The 23002-nt window shown below is 47.8% G+C and overlaps 1 protein-coding gene across 1 annotated transcript in view; it reads left to right on the top strand.

Annotated features, from left to right (window-relative positions):
• The first annotated feature begins 5777 nt into the window (after positions 1–5777).
• Positions 5778–23002, top strand: part of LOC144773550 (interleukin-1 receptor type 2-like) — a 95647-nt gene continuing 78422 nt past the window's right edge. The window contains exon 1 of the mRNA XM_078658641.1: positions 5778–6040. The gene's annotated coding sequence lies outside the window, so the exon portion shown is untranslated. The remainder of the gene's footprint in view (positions 6041–23002) is intronic.

The following is a 23002-nucleotide window of genomic DNA, read 5'->3' as shown; positions in this document are numbered from 1 at the left end:
CTGCTGCGTTGCAGGGTCAGGGGCCAGTTCCTGCTGACAAGAGGGCGAGATGTGATGACGCTCCTGCTCTTGACTCAGACGCAAAGGAGGATGTTGACGTCAAGGGACGCTTTGTGCGGGCCGATCTTAAGTTGGTACTTGGACACGTTCGCAAGAGTTTGGTGTTTCCTGATTCTGTGGCCCCTCTGGAGGATGATTTATTCTCTCAGTATCAGCGTCTTGAGCCTGAGTCTTTGCCCGTTCATTCTTCAGTGTTGGAGGTTTTGGAAACGGAATGGAAGGATGTGGACAAGGGCTCTTTTCCGTGTTTTCTGAATAAACGTTATCCTCTGCAGGTTTTTTCTGTGAAGTTTCCTTCTTCGGTCAAAGTGGCCAGTATGTCCTCTCATGGGGCGATTGTTTCTGAGGATTCCTCTCCTGCTGACCCTGTTGATCGTAAAGTGGATGGTGCGGTGAAGCGCACTTTTGCAGCGGTTAACTTCTCCATCCGGGCTGCGGCCTATTCTGCTTATACCCTCCAATCTTTGCTTAGGGATTTTCGGTCTTTGGCTGAATTGTTGGCCAAGGGGGAGGTTGTCTCTACTACTCTGGCGATGATGGAGCAACAGGTTGGGCTGCTTTCGGGTGTTTCTTTTGATTCATTGGGGGCGGCTGCTTCGGCTGCTGGGTCTTCTATCGCTGCGAGAAGGCAGTTGTGGCTCCGGTCATGGAAGGCTGATGCTGCACAGAAGAGTCTGCTGATGAAGATCCCTTTCTCTGGTGTGAAACTGTTTGGCTCTCCATTGGAGGATATGGTTAAGAAGACGGCGGAAGACCGTAAGCTTCTGGCTCCTGAACGTTCTGGCCGCTTCCGGGCTTTTGGTCCTTTGCGGAGGGGCCGTGCTGGTCAGCCCTTTCGTGGGAGGGGGCGTGGCCGGGGTGCTCCTTCTTTTGACAAGTCCCGGTTCTCCGGTGCTTCTACCTCCTCCACTCCCGCTTCAAAATCCTGACTGGGTCGCTCCTGGAGTGGGTCCGGTTGGGGGTCGCCTCACTTGCTTCATGGACTCTTGGCGCGAGACTGTGTCAGATCGGTGGGTGCTGCAGGTGGTGTCCGAAGGTGTTCATCTTGGATTTACCCTGACTCCCCCAGACTGTTTCCGGTCCACTCCATGTCCCAGGGACGCTCTAAAGCAGGTGGCTCTTTTGGAGGGTGTCGAGTCCCTTATTCTGAAGAAGGCCGTGATTCCCGTGCCCGACGATCAATTGGGGTTGGGGGTTTATTCCATCCTCTTCCTGGTGACAAAACGCACAGGGGATCTCAGACCTGTGATGGATTTGAAATGGGTGAATACTTATGTTCCTCATCAACATTTCAAAATGGTTTCCCTCCAGGTGATCCTTCGTCTGATCTCTCAAGGGGATTTTCTGGCCTCCATAGACTTGAAAGATGCTTATCTGCATGTGCCTGTTCACCCGGATTCTCAGAGGTTTCTCCGTTTCTGCATCCTGGGTCGTCACTATCAGTTCCAGGTATTGCCTTTTGGCCTCTGCTCTTCGCCCAGGATTTTTAATAAAGTTCTGGCTCCTCTTATTGGCCATTTACATGGGGAGGGCGTTAGTGTGTTTCCCTATCTGGACGATATTTTACTTTCTGCTTCTTCTCTTTTGAAGGCGGAGTTGCATGTCCGGAAGGTGTGCCATGTCCTGGAGCATCACGGGTTCCTGGTGAATGTTCCGAAGTCCTCCCTGGTTCCAGCACAGGAATTGACTTTCATTGGGGCTCTGTTCAGGACTCAGTTGGGGATGGTGTTCCTGTCCCCTGCTCGGATTCTGTCCCTGGGGTCTGCTGTGCGGTCCCTGCTGTCGGGGCCTTCTCATCCTATGAGCCTGTGGTTGCGGGTTCAGGGGCTGATGTCTGCTTCTTTGTTGACCGTACCGTGGGCTCGCCTTCATATGTATCCATTGGTGTCCCACATTTTGTTGCATTGGGACCCCTGTTCCCTACATATGAGTGTTTTGATCCCTGTGTCCCCAGGGGTTCGGGTGGTCCTGGAGTGGTGGTTGGACGAGGGTCATCTGTCCAGGGGGCGCCCGTTTCTGGTTGTTCCCTCCTGGGTTCTCACTACTGATGCCAGCCTGCTGGGGTGGGGGGCTACTCTGGGGGATTCGTCGACACAGGGGGTTTGGCCTCAGTCGGTATTGTCTTTTTCTTCCAACTACAAGGAGCTGAAGGCCGTCCTGTTGGGTCTGTTGGCCTTTTCGGATCTTCTGCGGGGTCACCATGTACAGGTCCGGACGGACAATCAGGTGGTGATGTCATACATCAATCGTCAAGGGGGGTGCAAGGTTCGTTCCCTAAGTTGCCTCAGCCGTCGGATTTGTTGTTGGGCGGAGATGAACCTGGCGTCCCTGTCTGCAATTTACCTGCCTGGTCAGGAGAACATTGTGGCGGGTTGACTGAGCCGTGTGTTTCCATCCATGGGGTCTTTGTCCCTGACGCCCTTGATGTTCAGGAGGTTGTGGAGGATGTTTGCTTCCCGGCCCAATGCCAAAATCCGCTGCTTTTGCACGATTATGCCTTGCCGGGATGCTTGGAGGGTGGACGCTCTGTCGTTCCTTTGGCCGAGGGGCCTGTTGTATGCTTTTCCTCCTGTTCCCCTGATGCCGGTGGTCTTGCAGAAGATCAAGAGGGAGGGGTCCTTTGTCCTTCTGGTCGTTCCGGGGTGGTGCCGTCGGCCTTGGTATCCCCTGTTGTTGGAATTGGCTGTGACCCCGGGGTGGGCCTTGCCATTCGTGCCTTACCCTCTGTTGAGCCCTCTACTTCCTCTGCCTGTGTTTCGGTCCCTGGGTCTGCGGGCCTGGCTCTTGAGAGGGATTCGCTGATGCGTGAGGGTTGTTCTTTGGCTGTTGCTGGGGTCATTCAGCAGTCCTGGCGGCCTTCTACACTTAAGTCCTACGCTAAGCATTGGGATAATTTTGCTGCTTGGTGTGTGGGTCGTGGGCTGTAAATGGCTTCTTTGGACCCGGCTCGCATTCTGGATTTTTTGAATGATGGGTTTGAGTTGGGCTTCGCCATTTCCACTCTCCGGGCTCAGTGGGCCGCCATTCGGGCATTTCATGTCCTCCCTTTGGTTTTGGTTTCTCCTTTGGTGGCACGACTTTTTAAGTCTCTGTCTTTCAGCCGTCCACGTCCTATCCTGTGTCCTCCTCCTTGGGACCTTCCTTTGGTGTTGCGTTCCTTGCAGGTGGCTCCTTTCGAGCCTTTGGATTCGGTGGACTTGAAGTTTTTAACGCTCACGTCGTGTTTTTTTTGTGGCTATTGCTTCTGCCAGGCGTATTGGGGAATTGGGGGCTTTCCTGCGGTCTGCTCCGTTTTTGGTTATTTCGTCGGATCGTGTGGTCTTGCGCCCTCATCCTACCTTTGTGCCTAAGGTGGATTCTTATTTTCACCGGTCGGCGGAGGTGGTTCTTCCGGTTCTTTGACCTGATCCTTCCTCGGCTGAGGATTGCCTTTTGCACCTCTTGGATGTTCGTCGTGGCCTATTGATTTATTTGTCACACACTTCTTCCTTTTGTAAGGTGGACAATTTATTTGTCCATTTTGGTTTGTCCTGTCAGGGCCTGAAGCCCTCCCTCTCCACGGTCAGTCGTTGGATCAAGGAGGCCATTCTGTTGGCGTATGGTTCTGTTTCTGAAGTTCCCTCTTTTCCTGTTCAGGGTCGGTCCACCAGGTCTGTTGCTGTGTCGTGGGCTGCTTTCAAAGGGGTCTCCATGGAGGATGTTTGCAGGGCTGCCACTTGGTCGTCCCCTCATACCTTCATGTCCCATTACCGCCTTCAGGTTGGGGGTGGGGGTTCTGTTTCTTTTGCCTCTTCTGTACTTACTGCTGGTATCCCTTGAGGTTTTTTTTCCTTTTGGTTGCTCTGCCTCTTGTGATTAAACTGTTTTTCACTGCATTCGTGTTGTGGTCTGTTTTCCTTGCATGAAGCTGGTTTGCTTTGGTATCGGCTCATGTGTAATTACTGTGGCGAGGAAGACGGACGAGGAGGTAATGCCCCGGTTACTTACCGGTAATCTTACTCCGAGTCCTTGTCTTCCTCGCCACAGTATAGTTTCCCTTCCCTCCGGCCCTGGTGGTGCCTTCATGTCTGCGGCTTGGTTTTTCAGGTCGTCTTGGTGGTTTCTGTATCCCTTTATGGAATTGGCTGTAGCCACTGGGGGCCATCTTGGAGGAGGGAGAGGGAGACTAGAGCGAAAGATTTATGCTTGGAGTTTCTGTGGGAGCCGGAGGCTCATGTGTAATTACTGTGGCGAGGAAGACAAGGACTCAGAGTAATGAAGATTACCGGTAAGTAACCAGGGCATTATCCCCAAGTACCTCAACAACTGCACAAACTTCTACAAATCTACCAGGCACTGCTCAACTGATTCTTACCCTCCCTCCCCCGCACACGCAGAACCAGATCGGGCGGTCATGTCTCCTACCTCAATCCTAAAGCCTGGAATGACCTGCACATCACAGCTCAGTTCCTGAATTCCACAAGAAACTGATGAGCTGGCTCTTTAGCTAGCCCCGGCCCTTGCTCGGGCCATACAGCTCCTGCTTCAGCACTAGGATACTCTCCCGGGTGGGTTGTGCACTATACAAATACACACAGTATATCAGAAGTGGCAAGATATACGGAACAGAGTTTTTGCCATGTGCAATCAGTGTGCCGAAGAACATGCCACCCACATGCTGAGCCTGCAGGGCCATTTCTCTGCCTGGCTTGATATGGCGCCCCCTTCTGGGGGGAACCAGGCAGTACACCAACAGGTAGCCCTGAAGAGTTGGGAAGCCAGTCTGGAGTGGTAGACATAAAGAATACTAGAGGAATAGGCGAGACAACTATCTACCACTGTTACGCCCGGAAAATGTATTGAAAGTTTTCCTGTGTGAGTGGCGGGATTCCTCTGCTTGTGACTAAAAAAAGGAGAAGGGGGCCCTTTTGTGTTTACAAACCAAATTAGGTAGAAAGTGCGCACACAACTCCGCTGGCAGGGAAACGAGAGCCCACACCTCGTGTATCCTCAGGCAGAATATGGATGTGGTTTTCCCCTGCCACAGTGCGTGCGTCAGTGCGTCACACGGTGGTCACGACCCGGAAGTGCGTGGTCCCTGTATGGAGACGTCAGAGGGAGCTCGAGTGGATGTTTCCTATTAACCTCTCTCTTAGTAACGGCGGGTAACTAGAGACGGGCTAATCCGAACCATATACACCCCACACCACCGGAAGTTATAGTGGAAGCGACGAGCCATAGAGGGTCCCTTACAAGTGGTGTTTGCGGTTTAACTAATGCTGGGACCATCTCTTCCGGAAGCAGCTGATCATGACAAGGCCAGAACAGCTGGCCAGCAATGCACTTATGTAACATGGCCCGTATTCTCAGGCCGGCTAAACAGGAAAATCAGCTAAAGCCTGTGTTGTTTCTCCTTTGAAATAAAAACTTAATAGAGCACATAAAAGTCGTGCATGGCTTCGCTTCAGAAGCATGAAAGAGGAAACAAATATTCGAAAATTACATACAAAAGAGGCAAAAATAATATCTTGCAGATTACAAATGAAGAGCACACAGCGTGCATGCCAATTAAGGGTCGCTCTTTGGTATCTCTGGCACTGCATTTACTGGTGTCAGTGGCCATAAAAGCAGCTACAGGAACAGAAAGCAATCAGAGCCTTGTTTTTTTGTCCTTTACGTAATTTCCACTGTGTCCCTTTTCCCTAAACCATCAGCAGCAAACGAGGCCTCGGGAGCGAAGGAGGGTGCAAGAGTTCATAGCATCGAAGTTCAAATGGCGCCTGGAGTCATTTCCGCTACCTCAAAGCAGTTATTTTAGTAGAGTCAGAGCTGGAAAGTGAAACAACTGAGAAAGTTGGAAGCATTACTCACAAAGAAAACAGGAATTGGTTGTGAGTGTGGGCAGACCCTCTCCATATAAGCACCACATCCAAATGTTGCGCAGCACCCAGCAGCGCAGAGACCACAAAGTGCCTCTTGGGTCTTCAGGGCGCAGTTCCAGGTAAGACTTGCTGAGATCAAGTGTGTCTTTATTATTTTCTTGGTTCTCTGTGAGTAGGGCTGCCAGCTAACACAATGTCACTAGGAACACCCTGTACCAGTCCAGTTATTTCCTTCAGTAAAACTATTGTAACCTCTACCAGTAGCTCAGCTGGCTCAAATGAAGTGAACCAGAACCACAAAAACCAGAATGCACCTGTTAAATTAATTCAGAGTGGGAAGACAGCAGCTAGCTGGCATGAAGTCATATGGCAACGCTGGTATTAGGCTGCAGGGAAGCTTCTGACCCTTAGACAGAGTCGCCATTTGAAAACAAGAGGTTTTAGTGCATTTACCTTTGAAGTTAAAGTACATTTGTCAGAAATTAATCTAAACTGGAAAGGATCATGCAGTTTATGTGCTTGGGGCGGAGAGCCTAGGAAGGGGCACAGGAGGGGGGGATCTCATCTACAGGGTAGTGTCTTAAATGTGCTACAAGGACTTTCACAGACAGTTGTCTAGGATGTTCACACTCAGGCCCAGAATTAGTGCCAGCCCACACAGGTTCTCACAGAACACTAGGAGGTGCTTCAGGGCGCAATCTGTAGCACCAATCGACTTTTGCGCGCAAAAACTATTTAGCATAAAAAGTTGACTCCAGTGCAGTGAAAAATCGCTGGAGTGTGTTTTGGGCCATGCTATTTTCGTTGTGCCCTATTTATAAATAAAGGTATTTAACTGTCATAAAAAGAGGAAGGGTTAAATTCATGCAGTGAGAAGAATCACAAAGCAGTGCGAGTATGGCCACACATGTTTTCTTCTGCCAAGTGATTGTAGAATGAAATCTGTGATGCTTTAAGCAGTGTTTTCCCAAGTCAGTTACACACCACTGTGGCAATAGGAATTTGAATTTTGAACTGTGGTAGTACACTTATTAATAACATGTTTTATTCAGCAACATTTATTTTCACTGATTTATAGGGTATATATATATATATATATATATATATATATATATATATATATATATATATATATACACATGCCAAACAAACAGTCTGAAGCTGGTGCGCTCGTTACTAGCGGGTGCCGGTCTCGAGGCCAGACAAAGCCTCGTATTTAATTCAGCAACAAAGATCAAAAAGACCGCACTCCAGAAAACAGGAACTTTTTGTGAAGCTTGTTTATTCAAGCATGATGAAATCCGCCACCATTCACCACCCACCAACGTTTCGAACAAGAGACACGTGACAAAGAACATCTCTTGTTCGAAACGTTGGTGGGTGGTGAATGGTGGCGGATTTCATCATGCTTGAATAAACAAGCTTCACAAAAGTTCCTGTTTTCTGGAGTGCGGTCGTTTTGATCTTTGTTGCTGAATGTATATACACACATATATATATATATATATAGATAGATAGATAGATAGATAGATATATATATATGTGTATAGCCGCAGGCTGTGTGAAGCAGGCTCTGTGTCCACCCCCCTTCACCCCTTCACAAGTGGCCCACCGGCCAGAGAACCCCCCCATCCCACATTTTTTTTACTCATCCCATGGGTGCTCATGGGAGGCTGGTGAATGCACCCCAAAATTCGGTGTCAAAAGAGGGATTAGACAGGGCTGTGTATTGGCCCCCCTCCTTTTTATCCTATTTATTAACAGAATCAACGAGATTTTAAAAGGTGTTAAAGCAGACGCCCCCATGAATAATGGAATTCCAGTACCGGTGTTATTATACGCCGATGACGCTGTCCTGCTTTCCAAAACACCGTTAGGATTACAGCGTTTGATTAACAGATTTTCCACTTTTATCAATGATAGAACATTAAAAATTAACAAAGGGAAAACGTTTACCATGACATGTGGGGCTAAAAGTAAAGCTTCCAACTGCTTTTTTATTGATAACGTCAAAGTTCGTCAGGTGGATACATTTTGTTACCTTGGCATAACCTTCTCCAAAGATAGATCATGGTCCAACGAATTTAAAAACATCCGCATCAAAATGGCTAAAAATGCACATGGTGTTTTTAGATTTGCTCACAAGGTTGGGGACCGACGTACAAATGATATGCTGAAGATCTATCAAGCCAGGTGTGTTACTATTGCTCTTTATGGAGCCGGTGTATGGGGGCACAGGCGTGACTACAAGTTGCAGCAGGAGGAAAATTCTTTTAAAAAAAAGCTCCTGTCATTACCAACCTCTGCTTCTACCGAGTTAATTCACCGGGAAACAGACACCCACTTCCTGACCGATCAATTGTCCCTGAGGCCACTAATGATCTGGCGGTCAATTAGGACCCAGGAGGAAAAAACCTTTACTAGATCGATCATCGAGGGCTGTCTCTTGTTGGATACATTTTCCAATATTCCCTGGCTAAAATATGTGATCAGCTGTTTTTCTGAGATTTTTAATTTAAATGTCTTGGTTGACCCTGGTGCTGCGGCCCTTATCCCAAAGGCTGAGTTGAAATCAAAATTTTTGGCCTTTTCCATGAGAAAGAGAGCTGTTGCTAATGGATCTTTATCAACTGTCACATTTTATAATAGCTATACTATTGCTGAAGGTTTTCCCCTTTACCTAATATGGGTGACCAGGCCATCTCACAAGTTTGTGCTAACCAGACTGAGGTTTGGTATAGCACATCATTTGGTAGCTCTGCCGACCCTTAAAAAACATCCGCAGGGGCCATGTGTGATGGTGTATCTAGATAGACAAAGCACTCTGCACTTTCTTTTGATCTGCAAAGTGTATATGAATTTTCGTACTACTTTTTTAAAACCACTATTTTTAAAGTATGGAGTGCGCACAGTTATGCAGGCCATACGTCTTATTTTTAACTTGCAACATGTCGATGTCTGTTTTTTAACTGCTACGTTTTTAACCCAATCTGTAAAAGCAAGGAAAAGCATGTGTTTTTAAATTATCATGTCTGTTATTCTCTGGTAGCTTTTTATTCTGTGATTTGATCCGCTGTAAATATTATGCAATGTATGCGTTTTGTGCTTTTATGGTCATTTTATGCACCGAATAAAGCTTCATGACTTGACTTGACTTGACTTGAGTGCCAGTTATGTGGGCAATAACAACACCTATTATTTACTTTGATAATTACAGCGAGATTGCATAGTTAAAGATTCATGATACGAGTACTATATAAACAGCTAAATACCTTTGTGCTCACTGATTTCAGTTATTATCCTTATAAATGAAGGCCCTGTTATCTAGTAATGTCTCTATAGCTCAGTCTACTTAATTTGCTTTCACTGCCATGCATTTTAAAAACGTGGGTATACGTATCTCATGTAGTCTGTGGCCCTGGTTTCATTCCTAAATCCATAGCTGTAAATGTTATTTTCAAACATGGTTTAACAGACTCGAGATTCTCTTCAGAATGATCTGCAGCGTAATACTTTAAATAACCACTTGATGGCAATATACTGTTTAATGCATTTTAGCTTGTTCGAGGGCTTGGTGGAAAAAAGATAAGCCTCATTTAACATTTTCTGTATAGAATATTGATAGCGATGCAAATGTATTTTTACTAAGGAAACAGTATCTATTACGGAAGTTTTACTAAGGAAATAGAATCTATTATGGAAAAATCTACGGATTAACAATCGAAATATTTCCCCACATTTAAAATATCTGTGCCATGGATCTGGATCACATATTCCAAATTTCGGGGGCAGTTTTTGTAAAAATCGTGGCATTTTTACAAAACTGCCGATTTCGCGATTTTTTGGGCAAATCGCAAAATCCTGGAGGGTCTGTCTAATGTGGCTTCTTACCTATGGAGTGCAATACGTCTAAGGAAAAGTATTTCAGATTTTAAAAAAAAAATTCTTCTATTTGTGGGATATGAAGCTTTGGGTGCATTTTAACGTGTACGTTTGTTTTACCATGATTTCAGTGGCAGCTGGCAACTCTGAGAAAGGTGGGGCGGGCAAATGGGTGGGAGTATTCACAAGCGCTTGATGCAAGGCGTCTAGGAAATAAAATAAAAAATAACTTACCTTGCTTGCTGCAGCCTGCGCAACGACACGTCCTCCTGCTTCGGTCCCCTTTTCTCCTCGTGGCTCCAGTCAACTTTCTTAACCAATCCTGGGGCTGCTGTCATGCGGTTAACCAGCATGAGAGCAGCGCCAGGATTGGATAGAGCGGGCTCTCTCGGCGCTTCTAAGAGCACTGGAGGCCTGTGCTTTCTCTAATCCAGCTATCTAAGACAGCTGGGTCAGTGAGGTTTAAAATGCGCATGTATGGCTGGTTGTTGCAAGACGGCTAGCCAAAGAAACATCCGCAGTTTAAACTTAAAGTGCCCTGCCCATTGCTACTCCCTGCTGCTGTCACTCAGCAGTGCCCCCGCTCCTCAGGGCGGGGCTATTGAACAATAAAATGTTAATAAATGAACCTTATTACCATTTTATTTTTCAGCTCCGGGAGCAATGTGGTTAGTTGGGTGATGCTTCTCCGCTCTAATCGAGGACCCGCCCTGCATGTATTGTATTTAATACTTGCCCTTTTATGGCATTTGTTGATCAGCGCAGAAATAAAGATTTTGAAACAAAAAGGACTCTGTCATCTAATGACTGTGCATTGTCAGGGGACTCTGAGAAAAAAAAGCTGACAAGCTACTTCCTCTTTCTTTTTTTGGCAGTTTTATATATCGCAAACTCAGCCCAAGGGCACTGGAGCGCAAGGCGTCAGGCCACATTTCCTCCTGTGGTACATTAATCATGAATCGTTAAACAACTGTTGTCATTGTGATTAGGGACCTGCACCTTACACTGTCTGTCGGATCCGGCAGCGGGCATTGTGATGTCACAACTCAACTGTAATAACTTGCCACAGGGCATTAATGTCTTTTTCTTATTGCGGTTGAGCAGTGACATCACAACTTGTGTTTAAAAGAAATTGGAGTACTTTTCTTATACACTTTCCTTTATTATAACCAGGGCTCGAGTCGGGGTACCACACGGGTGGACGGGTCCCTCCACTTATTTTACCAAGTGGACGTCGTCCCCCCTGCCAAACAGCTGGACTTCACTCTTTGGCCTCTCTGGGACGAGATCGGAGCTCACAGCACGCTGCACACGCGCTGACTTCTCAGATGCAATCGCATCTAAGGCTTGAGCGAGGGGAGGCAATGAGCCCGATGGTGCAAGCCACCTTTTGTGACGTCACTTCCGGTAACAGCGTCCCCCCACTTCTTTTTTTGGGACTTGTGCCCTGATTATAACATAACATGTATTTGTAAAGCGCATGTTCACCCAAGGGCCTCTTGGCGCTGAATTACAGATATTTATTGTTCCCCAACTCAATGGCACTCATTTTTATCGACCTCAGAAGGATGAAACGGTGAGTGGACCCGCTGGGATTTGAACCTGTTACCCCGAGGTCAAACACAGGCCACCAGACCCGAGCCCAAAGCATCCTCACTTAGAATCAACCTGCTGCAAGCCACCAGGAGTTCCTTGGCTATATGGGGGCCCTAAGGCCGCTTTCTAAGGCGACTTGCAATATCCACGCTATGTACAGTTGAATCCCCCCCCCCCCAACAACTTTGCATATACAAGGTGAGAAATATGAGAAATGAAATGATACTTTTCCACTCAAAATCAAATGTTGGCACAGTTTGTAAACAGTATAGACAAGCAATGAAAGAGAAGAACTTACATTTTTATAAAACAGAATATTGCGGAAGGATAGAATTTTGCCTCTGTGTGTTTAAAACACAGAATTTGCAAAGAGGAAGCCTTTCACAGCAAAAGTTTATTTTATTGTGGTTTGTAGACCACAGATTCTGAAGAGCTATTTATTAAAATAATTCTCTTACTTTTTTTAAGCGTTGTAGCTACCGCACTTCTGCCGGTTCTAGGCGCTGTAAATAACAGAGTTTTCCCAATTTTACATTTGTCAAAGAACGTTCAGCTCGCTGAGCCATCCCCCTGGCTTGAAAGGGAAAAGCAGTTTGAACGCTGTGTTTCGACGCCAGGTTTATGAACTAGCCAGTAAAACAACGCCCAGCTTGGCATACCAAGAAAAGTGATTTGTATAGCAGCCTTTCAATGTTGTTTCTCAGAAACTTTATTTTTTTTTGCCTAGCCCTAGAGCATGTTTTAGGTTTGGAAAATGGAAGCTTGCAGAGCTCGCCAATCAACCAGCTGCCTCTCATATCTCGGCTGTTTGGAGATGACAGTTGTCCTCTGGGAATTGTTTTTCACACAAAAAGTTATTACAGGCAACTAGTGACATTATTTTTCCGATTAAAAATCAAGTACTGAGAGGACAGAACTTGCTTGCATTGGGAAAATAGAGGGCACAGATTCTGGGTCATTTGCAGAAGTCCAAGGGCATGCAGAGGTTAATGTGCCTCTAGTGTAACATTGAGGTTTTTACCGCTGATGATCTTAGGCTTACCCTCCTGTTGGACCCTAAACTGAACCCTTGGTACAGCCCTTCAGCACTCCAGCCTTAGGACAGGGAGGTGGGGTGGCCCGAGGTCCTCAAGGAGGGGGGTAGTGTGGGGTAGAGACCCAGAATTCAGTTAAACGTGTGATAATCATCAGTTTATCCCTCTCTAGACAGAGCTCTTATGTTGCAAGAATTATTTCTTGAATCACGAGTCACACCCAAAAAATAATGCAGAGGGCGCAAGGCACAGCAATATTTCTGGGGACAGACAGGTGTAGGGCACGATGCAGCACGAGCCTGCCCCCTGCTGGTCACAGGTAGGAGCAGCAGAAAGAACAGCAAGCCTTTTTTTTTGGAAACATATTTTATTGATTTTTTAATTTCCGTTCATAGTTTTGTAAAATGGTCATACATGTACATCACATGCCAGCAATATGATTGGTTCTACAATTACGTCCATGAAGTACATATCATTGGTCCATAACGGGTAACCATAAAGAAATACCCCCGTACCAACCTCCCCCCACCCCCATTAACTGTGGTCACATTTCAAAAGCAAAATCCGTATCTGTATGAATGAATGAAGGATGTCTTGTAGTGCGCAAACTTAACCACAAGGGCATCAAGGCGCAAGCAACATACAAACATAGTGAGACAAAAAGACTGATGCCACAAAATTTAGTAAGCTTGGGAGAATAGCCAAGTCTTCAGAAGTTTACGGAAGATCGCCAAAGATGGTTGGCTAGAAAGTTTAACGGGGAGCGAGTTCCATAACGTAGGTGCCAAGGTGGAGAAGGCTCTTCCTCCCCATTTCGTCCTCCTGAATCTAGGGACAGTAAGTAGATTTCTGGAGGCTGAGCGGAGCGTTCTGTTACTGGTATAGAGGCTAATTAGGGACCTAATCCCTTCCGAGCCTGAGACATGGACTGCCCTATAAGCCAGACATAGGAGTTTAAATGAGAGCCTGGCCTGAATCGGCAACCAATGAAGATATTTTCTGGCCTTTGTTGCCGAAGAACGCCTAGGTAGGTTTAAGACCATCCTGGCTGCGGCATTCTGGACCACCTTGAGACGCTGAAGTGATTTCTTGTTAATGCCTGCATATAATGCATTACAATAGTCAAGTCTAGACCCCACCAGGGCAACCGTTGATTGTCTATGGGCATCAGGTGATAGATAAGGGGCAATCTTTTTTAGCGTCCGAATGATGGCACAGCATGTGGAGACTGTTTTGTTGACTTGGAGGTCGAAAGAGAGGTCAGGATCTATAAGAACTCCCAGATTCCTGGCCAGACGGGTTGGCTGGGGACAGTCCCCCAAGAAAGTAGGCCACCAGTCCCCAGACCAGAGATCGTAACCCCCTCCAAAGACCAAGACTTCCGTCTTTTCTCCATTCAGCTTCAAATAGTTGCGGATCATCCAATGCGCAACTGCTTCCATGCAGGCTCTAAATTTAAGGGCATAATCTTTTATTGACCCGGTGGTAGAGACGATAATCTGGGTATCGTCGGCATACGACAGAATCTGATACCCAAAAGATCGTATAATTTCAGCAAGTGGGGTCACGTAGATGTTAAACAAAAGAGGGCTTAACGCGGAGCCCTGCGGGACCCCACATTGCACCGCCTGGGAAGATGACAAAAATTTACCCAGTTTAACTCTCTGCCTTCTCCGATGTAAAAAGGAGGTAAGCAGATTCAGGGCAGTGCTCTCCACACCTATCCGCTTTAGCTGGTCAACCAAAATTGAGGGGGAAAGGGTGTCGAAAGCTGCTGTTAGGTCCAGCAGCACCAACAGCGTGGTCTGTCCTCTGTCAACCTCTGATCTGATATTATTGATCACAACAGTGAGGGCAGACTCTGTGCTGTGGGCAGCACGAAACCCATGTTGGGAGCAGTCCAGCAGATTCGCACTCTCCAGATATGCGGTTAAGTGGCGATTTAAGTGGGCCTCAAGCATTTTAGCAGGGGCTGGGAGCAGGGAGAAAGGTCGAATTTATTTTTAGACTTCCGGATTCAGAGAAGGCTTTTTTAAAAGGGGTTTCACCACTGCTGTTTTCCAGGACTCTGGAAAGATCCCTTCTGAAATGGCTTTATTCATGACCTCCAGCAGAGGGGGGAGAACCACCTCTCTGCATGCCTTGAGCGTTTTTAGAGGGCAGGGGTCAAGGGGCGAACAGGACTTAGTAGCGTCAAGAAGACGGTTGATAACTTCTCTTGACAGCCGAGGGAAGCTTGCTAGGCAAGAAGGGGAGCCAGGTTCAGAAATCTCGGGGGCAGAGACTGAAGGTTGAGGCGGAGATGCCTGAATGGCATCCAACTTCAGGTTCAGAGATTCCAGGGAGCAGTGTATGTCCTCAATTTTCATGAGAAAACAGCTCGCAATGTTTTCGCACAGCTCTTGAGTCTCGACAACAGAGTTAGCCGATTTGGGAATTGACAGAGTGTTAATGATTTTGAAATTTTGAATACATTTGCATTCCAAGTAAGTTGAGTTACATACAGCTGCATAACCCAACTACATACTCCGTTGGATAGTCAGGTGTGGGCAATTTGCAATATTTACTACACATATATTGTAATCATCAAATTAACGCATCGGGTTCCTCCGATCTGAGCGCCTCTAACATAGCCTCCCATTCTAGGGCTATCGGTGTTTTACGTAATCCTTTAGCCTCTTCTCTGCGCAGCACTGCACCTTCTGCACTACCCCATTTTATCATTTCTGCGTGCCATTTGTGTATCGCAGGGGGTCTGCTGGATTTCCAGCGTATCGTAATATTCCTACTAGCTAGGAGTAACGCCAGGTCAATGAAGCGAAATTGTACCTTGTGCTTTGATCTGTGTTTGTGTAAGCCCAGCAGGCATTCCTCCACTATATTGTGCAAAGTAAGGTGCGTCACTGTTCCCAGTAGCTCTCTAATCCTGACCCAGTAGTCTAATAGGGAGGGGCATGTGCACAGCATATGTAAGAATCCCGCTCCTGGGAATTGGCATAGTGGGCATAAATGTTGTGTCTGGGGGAACATTTTATCCAGCCGATCAGGAGCCAGATAGGCTCGGTGTAGCATCATGGTTTGTATAAACTTGAATCTCGAGTTTCGGGAAACCTTTTTGGGATGCTCCAGAACCTTCGCCCACTCCTTGTCCGATAGTTCCCTACCTATCTCTTCCCCCCATACAGCACGCAATGAATCTAAGCTCATCCTGGTATGGGTGCTGATCCCATGATATATCCAGCGGATCAGGTGCCGCCCTCTCCCCATATAATGTACCATCTTCACCAATTTATTTTGGTCGGTTCCTGGCCCTGCGGTGCCCAATATTTTTTAATGTACTGTAGGAGAGCAGCGTGGGTTAAAAATAAGTGTGGCGGTGCGCCCGTCTCGTGAACGAACGTGTCATGATTCAACAGGAGCTCGTGGCTAAAGAGGTCTGCCACTGTTGTGACACCAGAGTCTGCCCATGGCGTCAGTTTACGTGTAGTGAGGATACCAGCGGCAAGCGGGATGCCCAGCAGACGTATATTGCTCGCATACATGGAGGGTGTCTTTGTATATTGGGTTGCCGCCTTCCAGCACGTTAATGCAGTGGTTAGTAGTGTAGGTAAGTCTCTCCGCAGTTTGTAGCTGGGCAGTAAGAGAGTGTGTAGGGCGCCTCTTTCCAAATCAGTTGTAGTGTATCCTATTTCATGGAGGTTACGGCCTGCCGTCCAGTAGGATAACCATTGTAATTGGCAGGCGTAATAATATGCACGGAAGTCCGGGACTCCCAGCCCTCCCAGCCCTCCCATACTAGTACCTACTTGCAGTTTCTTCAAGCTAATACACCGCCTTCCTGCGCCCCATATTAAGTCTATTAGCAGCGTGTTTAATGTTTGAAAGGTGGATAGTGGCACTATTAGGGGCAAATTCATAAAGTAATAAAGCAGGCGTGGTAGGACTACCATTTTCGCTATCGCGACTCTCCCCATAACGGATAAGGGCAGCGAGGTCCAGAAAACAATACTGGATCGCAGGGATCACATAGTCCTGTCAAGATTGCCCTCTAACATATCAGCATGTATTCTATACACTTGGATACCCAAGCATTTAAATGTAGTGGGAGCAACCTGCAGTGCAGTGTTCCCGAAGTCCACCTCTGTGGTGGCAGCAGGTTCCGTAAAGAAAAAGGCCTGTAATTTGGCTATATTCACGGCCAGGCCAGACATGATCTTGAAGGACTTAAACAAGTCGTAGAGTGGAGCTAAAGGCTGACGGAGGTCATGGAGATAAATAATTATGTCATCAGCATACGCCGAAAAAAGATGGGTAGTGTGTCTGAGTGGTATTCCCATATCTGGGAAGGTCTGCCTCAGTGCAATCACCAAGGGTTCCAGTGCTAGTATAAAAATCAGAGGCGATAACGGTCAGCCCTGTCTCGTCCCTCGGTGTATCCTATATTTGCCCAAGATGTGTTTACCGGTCCTTGCTCTTGCTGTCGGCTTCATGTAAAGCAGTCTCAGCCATGTTATATAACTCTCAGGTATCCCAAAGCGCGGTAGCGCCCTAAACATGTATTCCCAGTGGATCGAATCAAACGCTTGCTTAAGGTCTAAAGAGAGACATCCCGCGTGTGGGAATTCCTGCGGTGCCTCTGACATCAAGTGGTGCAGCTTCCTAATGTTCAGGGAGGTGCTACGCGCTGGTATGAACCCTGTCTGATCTACATGTATCAGGTGGTGTAAGCAGGGTTGTAGCCTGTTGGCCAGTACCTTACTCAGTATTTTGTATTCAGAGGGTAATAATTGGCCAGGTCCGTGTGATCCCTGCCTGGCTTAGGCAATGATATTACCAGTGCTTGCGCGGTGGTAAGAGGTAGTGCACCTTCCTCCCAGATCGTCTTGTATATGTCCGCTAATTTGGGTACTAACGTTTCTGCGTACGTGATGTAAAATTCGATGGGTAGTCCATCCATACCAGGGGTCTTATTGCGAGGGAGGCCCTTCATAGCAACCCATATTTCCTGTGGGGTTATGGGCCCTGAGAGGTCTTTTTGTGCCGTGGGTGTCAGTGTAGGGAAGGTCAAGGTTGATCGGAAATCGTCTGTTCGCTCGGCTGGTGCCGTCTCGGGTATGCCATATAGAGAAGCATAGTATGTTTTGAAGGCCTCATTGATCTCTCCCTGTGTGTATATGCTTGTGTCATCAACCTTTTCGATTTCAGTAATCACTATTGAGGGAGGAGTATCCCGGAGAAGTCTGGCTAGCATGGTGCCTGCTTTGTCCGCATCTACATGTCTACGTCTGGTGTATTCTTGGTAATCTATGTTTCTAAGAGATTCCAACAGTTCAGCATGTACAATCCACAGTTCCTGGAGCGCTCCGAGTGTGTGTCATCAGTCGCTGCCAGCTGTTCTAATCTGCCCATCTTCGTTTCGGTTTCTACCAGTGACCTATGTAATGCTTTTCGTGCACCCACCGTTGTACTGATCGCCCTGCCCCGCAACACCGCCTTGAACGCATCCCATTCTATCAATCTGTTGGTCGCAGTGCCGGTGTTTTCGGTGAAGTACCGATCTATCGTGTGTAGTATATCTGTGCGAAATACCGTATCTTCCAGTAACTGTGGCCATAGGCGCCATGTGGGGACCGGTGAAGGTACCCTGCCCCACGTGACAGTAACCTCCAGTGGGTTATGGTCGGAGAATGTTTTGGGTAGGTATGTAGAACGAAGCACCTGCATTGCAATAGCATCAGAGCATACAATCCTGTCTATTCGTGTGTAATGAGTGCACTGCCGAGTAAAATGAAAATTCCCGGTGGTCTTGATGTCGCATCCTCCACACATTACAGAGTCTCCAACCCGTCATCCAACGTACCAGCGCCTCAGTTTGCTTGAGTACCCCTGTGCCGCGTAGTGGCAGATGTGATCTATCTAAGGTTACATCTACTACCGTATTGTAGTCCCCACCCAGTATCCAGGGGCACGTATCCCATCCTGCAAGTGCACTGCTGAGTAAATCCCAGTTTTGTCCTGATCAAAATTAGGGGCATAGATGGATCCTAACACCACCAATTGTCCGTCCAGTGTCCCCCGTACAAAAACATATCTGCCCTCCTTATCGATTTTTTGTTCATGCGCCACAAAGGGCACCCCATGACGTATCCATATCGTAGAACCTCTAGCGTAGCCTGAATAAGAGGTGGAGAAAAACTGCCCTCTCCATTTCTTTCTAAGTTCTAATATTTCACCGGCCACCATGTGTGATTCCTGTAAACAGGCTATTTGCACCTTGCATCGAATCAGATGTGCATGTATCCTATGACGTTTGTGTGTGGTGCCCATACCTCGTACATTCCAGGTGATTATAGTATAGCTGTCCAGTGCATGCATTGTGTCAATCTGTACATCCTATAGGATGCAAATGTGGTGCGTAATAACACGACTAAAGTGTTATCTGCGTCATGAAAGTGACCAGCCCTCCCCCCAACTTTCCCAATACACGGTCTGGGACCAGAACTATACCAGACCACAACGTAACATTGCAACAAGCAAATCAAAAATTGCAAACCAGGGGCCTTTGCCATGTGGGGGGCGGTTCCTGCACCGCGCACGTGCATGACCTTGAGAGAGCTGTGTGAAGCTACAACGGTATCCGAGCCCTGTCAGTGCTCTCCTGCAATAGGCATATAATTAGCAGGTAACAATGTTCAACAGTGTATCTTAGTTACGCCGTAGAAATGCATCATAATGTATACTTGCGTGGGTATATCAACCAAATAAGTCCATGATCAGTTGGGGTGTAGCCGATGGGAACAATGCTACGCTGCCTTCAGAGTCCGAACCACGTGAAGATTCCTCTTCTGTGGAGGATTTAGTCTCGTTACCAGCTCGCGGACCGTTTGTAAAGGTTGCCGTCGCGATGATCGCCTTTTGCTTAGATTGTTGCAGCCGTAGCGAGGGGACTCGCTTACTCTGGAAGGACCTTCGGATGGGTCCACCTCTACGACCCATTGATGCAGTCTGTTGAGATCCTTTGGTGGTGCCCTGGCGGCTAGTGGTGTCTGCTGCGGCAGTCAGCTCCATCACCTCGATCCAATCCTCGACGTCCCCAGGGCTCTCGAAGAAGTAGGCTTTTTGTTCATGTAGTATCTTCAGGCGTGCCGGAAACAAGAGAGCATATTGGATATTCAGGTCCCTTAGCCTTAGCTTCACATCCAGGAATGAGGAACGCTGGCGTTTGACCGTTTGCGTGTAGTCCGGATATAGGGAGACTCTCGTGTTTTCAAAGGTGATCGGCGCCTTCTCTCTAAAAAGTAAAGTAAAGTCCACATTTGTAAAGCGCACAATCACCCGTAAGGGTCTCTAGGCGCTGGGGGCCGTCGGGAAGATTAAGCGAGCTATTGCCCAGAGTCACATGGTGCTGGGCTAACCTGCCGCCGGAGCCGGGGATCGAACCGTGGTCCCCAGATTCCAGCGTCAGTCGCCCTGGCCGCGGCGCAACACCTCTTCCTCTCTGGCCTTCTGCAACAATTCGTCTATCTCTGAAATTGAGTAGTTTCACAATAAGGGGACGTGACGGGGCACCCGGTTTCGGTCTGCCAGTAGGTATGCGATGTGCCCGTTCAATGCAATATTGCGAGGAGAGACCTTCCATCGTTACATGGTCCCTAAACCAGTGTTCCATGTAGCTTGTGGCGTCAGTCCCTTCACTTTTCTCCGGCAGGCCGATCACTCTGATGTTATTGCGCCTTGCCCTTCCTTCCGCGCTCTCCACCCGATCTATTAGGGCAGCTACCTGAGTCTGCAGGGTTTTCACATCCGCCTCCGCTTGTTTCTGTTGCGGTAGCATCTCCGCTAAGGTCTTGGCGTGGTCTTTCACTTTGTCTGCTACCTTCGTGTGATCCGCTCTCAGTAGGGTTAAACCTGTGGTTAGAGTACCTATTTGCGACTCTATGGCCTTCCGGGAGTCTCGCACTTCCTGCAGAATAAGGTCCAGCTTGTCTATCTGTGCGGGCACCACTGTAGGTGGGACACAGCCTGATCTCGGCGTAGTATCCACATCATCTGTCATATCGTGCGTGGGGTCCACCACCATCTGGCCCTGCTGTTTCAATCTGTTTCGTCCCATAGTGTCGGGGTAGTGCTGTCCTTCCTCGTATCCCAGTAATACTATAGGGGTAAGAAGGGAGCAGGTTACACTCCAGCCGCACGGCAGCGCCTGTTGGGTCGCAGCCGCTGAATACTAGTGGTATTGTCACCAAAGTCACTTACTGGGTGTAGCACGATCTGGGAAATGGCTCTACCACTTGTGTGCGAGAGGTGGGGGGGCCGTTTTTCTCCTGGGTTGTGCCCTTGCAGAGCTGAGTATTCCAGCGTGCACCAGCCTGTGCTGTTGTTTACAGAAGGGGGTGTTTGGGGTGTCTCCATGCATCCGCATCGGGGGAGAGAAAAAGAGGCTTCCAATGAAAATCCCTGATATGCCTCCGTTTGTCCCCGGGCTATGGTGGTGAGAGCGCCCACAGGTTGGTCAAAGTTTTTGTTTTAGGTATGCATCCAGTGTGTAGCAGCTTTCCAAGGGTGAGGATCACACTCTCATACACTTTTCCTTCCGTGTTTGGGATCGGGGCCTGTGTAAATAGCTTCTTTCCTCTACCATGCCGAAGCTCCGCCCCCTCGCAGTAGGCCGCACAGCCCCGGGCTCACGTAGTTGTAGTGCCCGCAAATAGATACCACAGAGTTTCAGCCATCCGCTCGCTCACCTCAGCGTCCTCCTCTCTTAGCGGTGTCCAGCAGTCCTTCGTGGCGTCACAACAGAAAGTGGATGAGTGTCCGGAGCACCTCCATTAGTCGGGTGCAGCGGCTCCCGGTGTAGCGGCCCGCGTGGTTCCCCGTCGCCGCCTACCAATAACTTCCGTACGCAGCGGTAGCCGTTGATTTAACGGGTGATGGTCCGTACTCGCAGCGCCAGATTGTCCCAGCACCCTCGGTCACTGGAGAGTGTAATTTAGGCGCTCATAGGATGCAGCAGCGTTTTAAAATCAGGATTTTGTACGGCTCGGGTCCGGAGCTCGTCTAAGACACGTCCGCCATGTTCAGCGGCTGGCAACGCCCCCAAAGAACAGCAAGCATGAGGAGTGATTGAATGATCAGTGGGAGATTAGATATTCTGGAATGATTTGATGTCCAACTGATATTTACAAACAGTATAATCGACACGTAAATTCAAAGTCAATATTGTGTATGATTAAGTCATATTGGCCCAGATTTACAAAGCCCTTGCGTTGCCCTCATGTCACGCAAGGTGGTGCACGGCAACACAAGGGTTTGAGAGAGATATATTATGGCATGCAGAGCCAGCTTGCTTGGCTTAATAAATCTGGAGTAACGCAAGGCAGTGTAAGTCACTGCCTTGCGTTACTCCAGATTCACTAACCCACGCACCCAACAATGATTTTTGGCGCATTCCCGGATTTACTAACTCTAGTAAACCTGGCAGGTGTTAAAATGTATGCATTCCCAGGTAAGACGTAACAAGTAGAAATATGTTTATTTTTCCTCTTTCTATGTGTGCTGCATTCTGAAAGTGAACGCCGCAGTGCTTACTGCAGTGAATAGTATAAATAAACAATTCAATACAAGTATTAAAATGGCTCTCCATCATACCCTGAGTCTGAGTGTGTGTCATCAGTCGCTGCCAGCTGTTCTAATCTGCCCATCTTCGTTTCGGTTTCTACCAGTGACCTATGTAATGCTTTTCGTGCACCCACCGTTGTACTGATCGCCCTGCCCCGCAACACCGCCTTGAACGCATCCCATTCTATCAATCTGTTGGTCGCAGTGCCGGTGTTTTCGGTGAAGTACCGATCTATCGTGTGTAGTATATCTGTGCGAAATACCGTATCTTCCAGTAACTGTGGCCATAGGCGCCATGTGGGGACCGGTGAAGGTACCCTGCCCCACGTGACAGTAACCTCCAGTGGGTTATGGTCGGAGAATGTTTTGGGTAGGTATGTAGAACGAAGCACCTGCATTGCAATAGCATCAGGGCATACAATCCTGTCTATTCGTGTGTAATGAGTGCACTGCCGAGTAAAATGAAAATTCCCGGTGGTCTTGATGTCGCATCCTCCACACATTACAGAGTCTCCAACCCGTCATCCAACGTACCAGCGCCTCAGTTTGCTTGAGTACCCCTGTGCCGCGTAGTGGCAGATGTGATCTATCTACGGTTACATCTACTACCGTATTGTAGTCCCCACCCAGTATCCAGGGGCACGTATCCCATCCTGCAAGTGCACTGCTGAGTAAATCCCAGTTTTGTCCTGATCAAAATTAGGGGCATAGATGGATCCTAACACCACCAATTGTCCGTCCAGTGTCCCCCGTACAAAAACATATCTGCCCTCCTTATCGATTTTTTGTTCATGCGCCACAAAGGGCACCCCATGACTTATCCATATCGTAGAACCTCTAGCGTAGCCTGAATAAGAGGTGGAGAAAAACTGCCCTCTCCATTTCTTTCTAAGTTCTAATATTTCACCGGCCACCATGTGTGATTCCTGTAAACAGGCTATTTGCACCTTG

Source organism: Lissotriton helveticus, chromosome 8, assembly GCF_964261635.1.
Source record: "Lissotriton helveticus chromosome 8, aLisHel1.1, whole genome shotgun sequence".
In the NCBI taxonomy this organism is placed as follows: Eukaryota; Metazoa; Chordata; class Amphibia; order Caudata; family Salamandridae; genus Lissotriton; species Lissotriton helveticus.
Note: the sequence above shows the minus strand (reverse complement) of the source record. Positions and strands in the feature narration are given on the sequence as shown.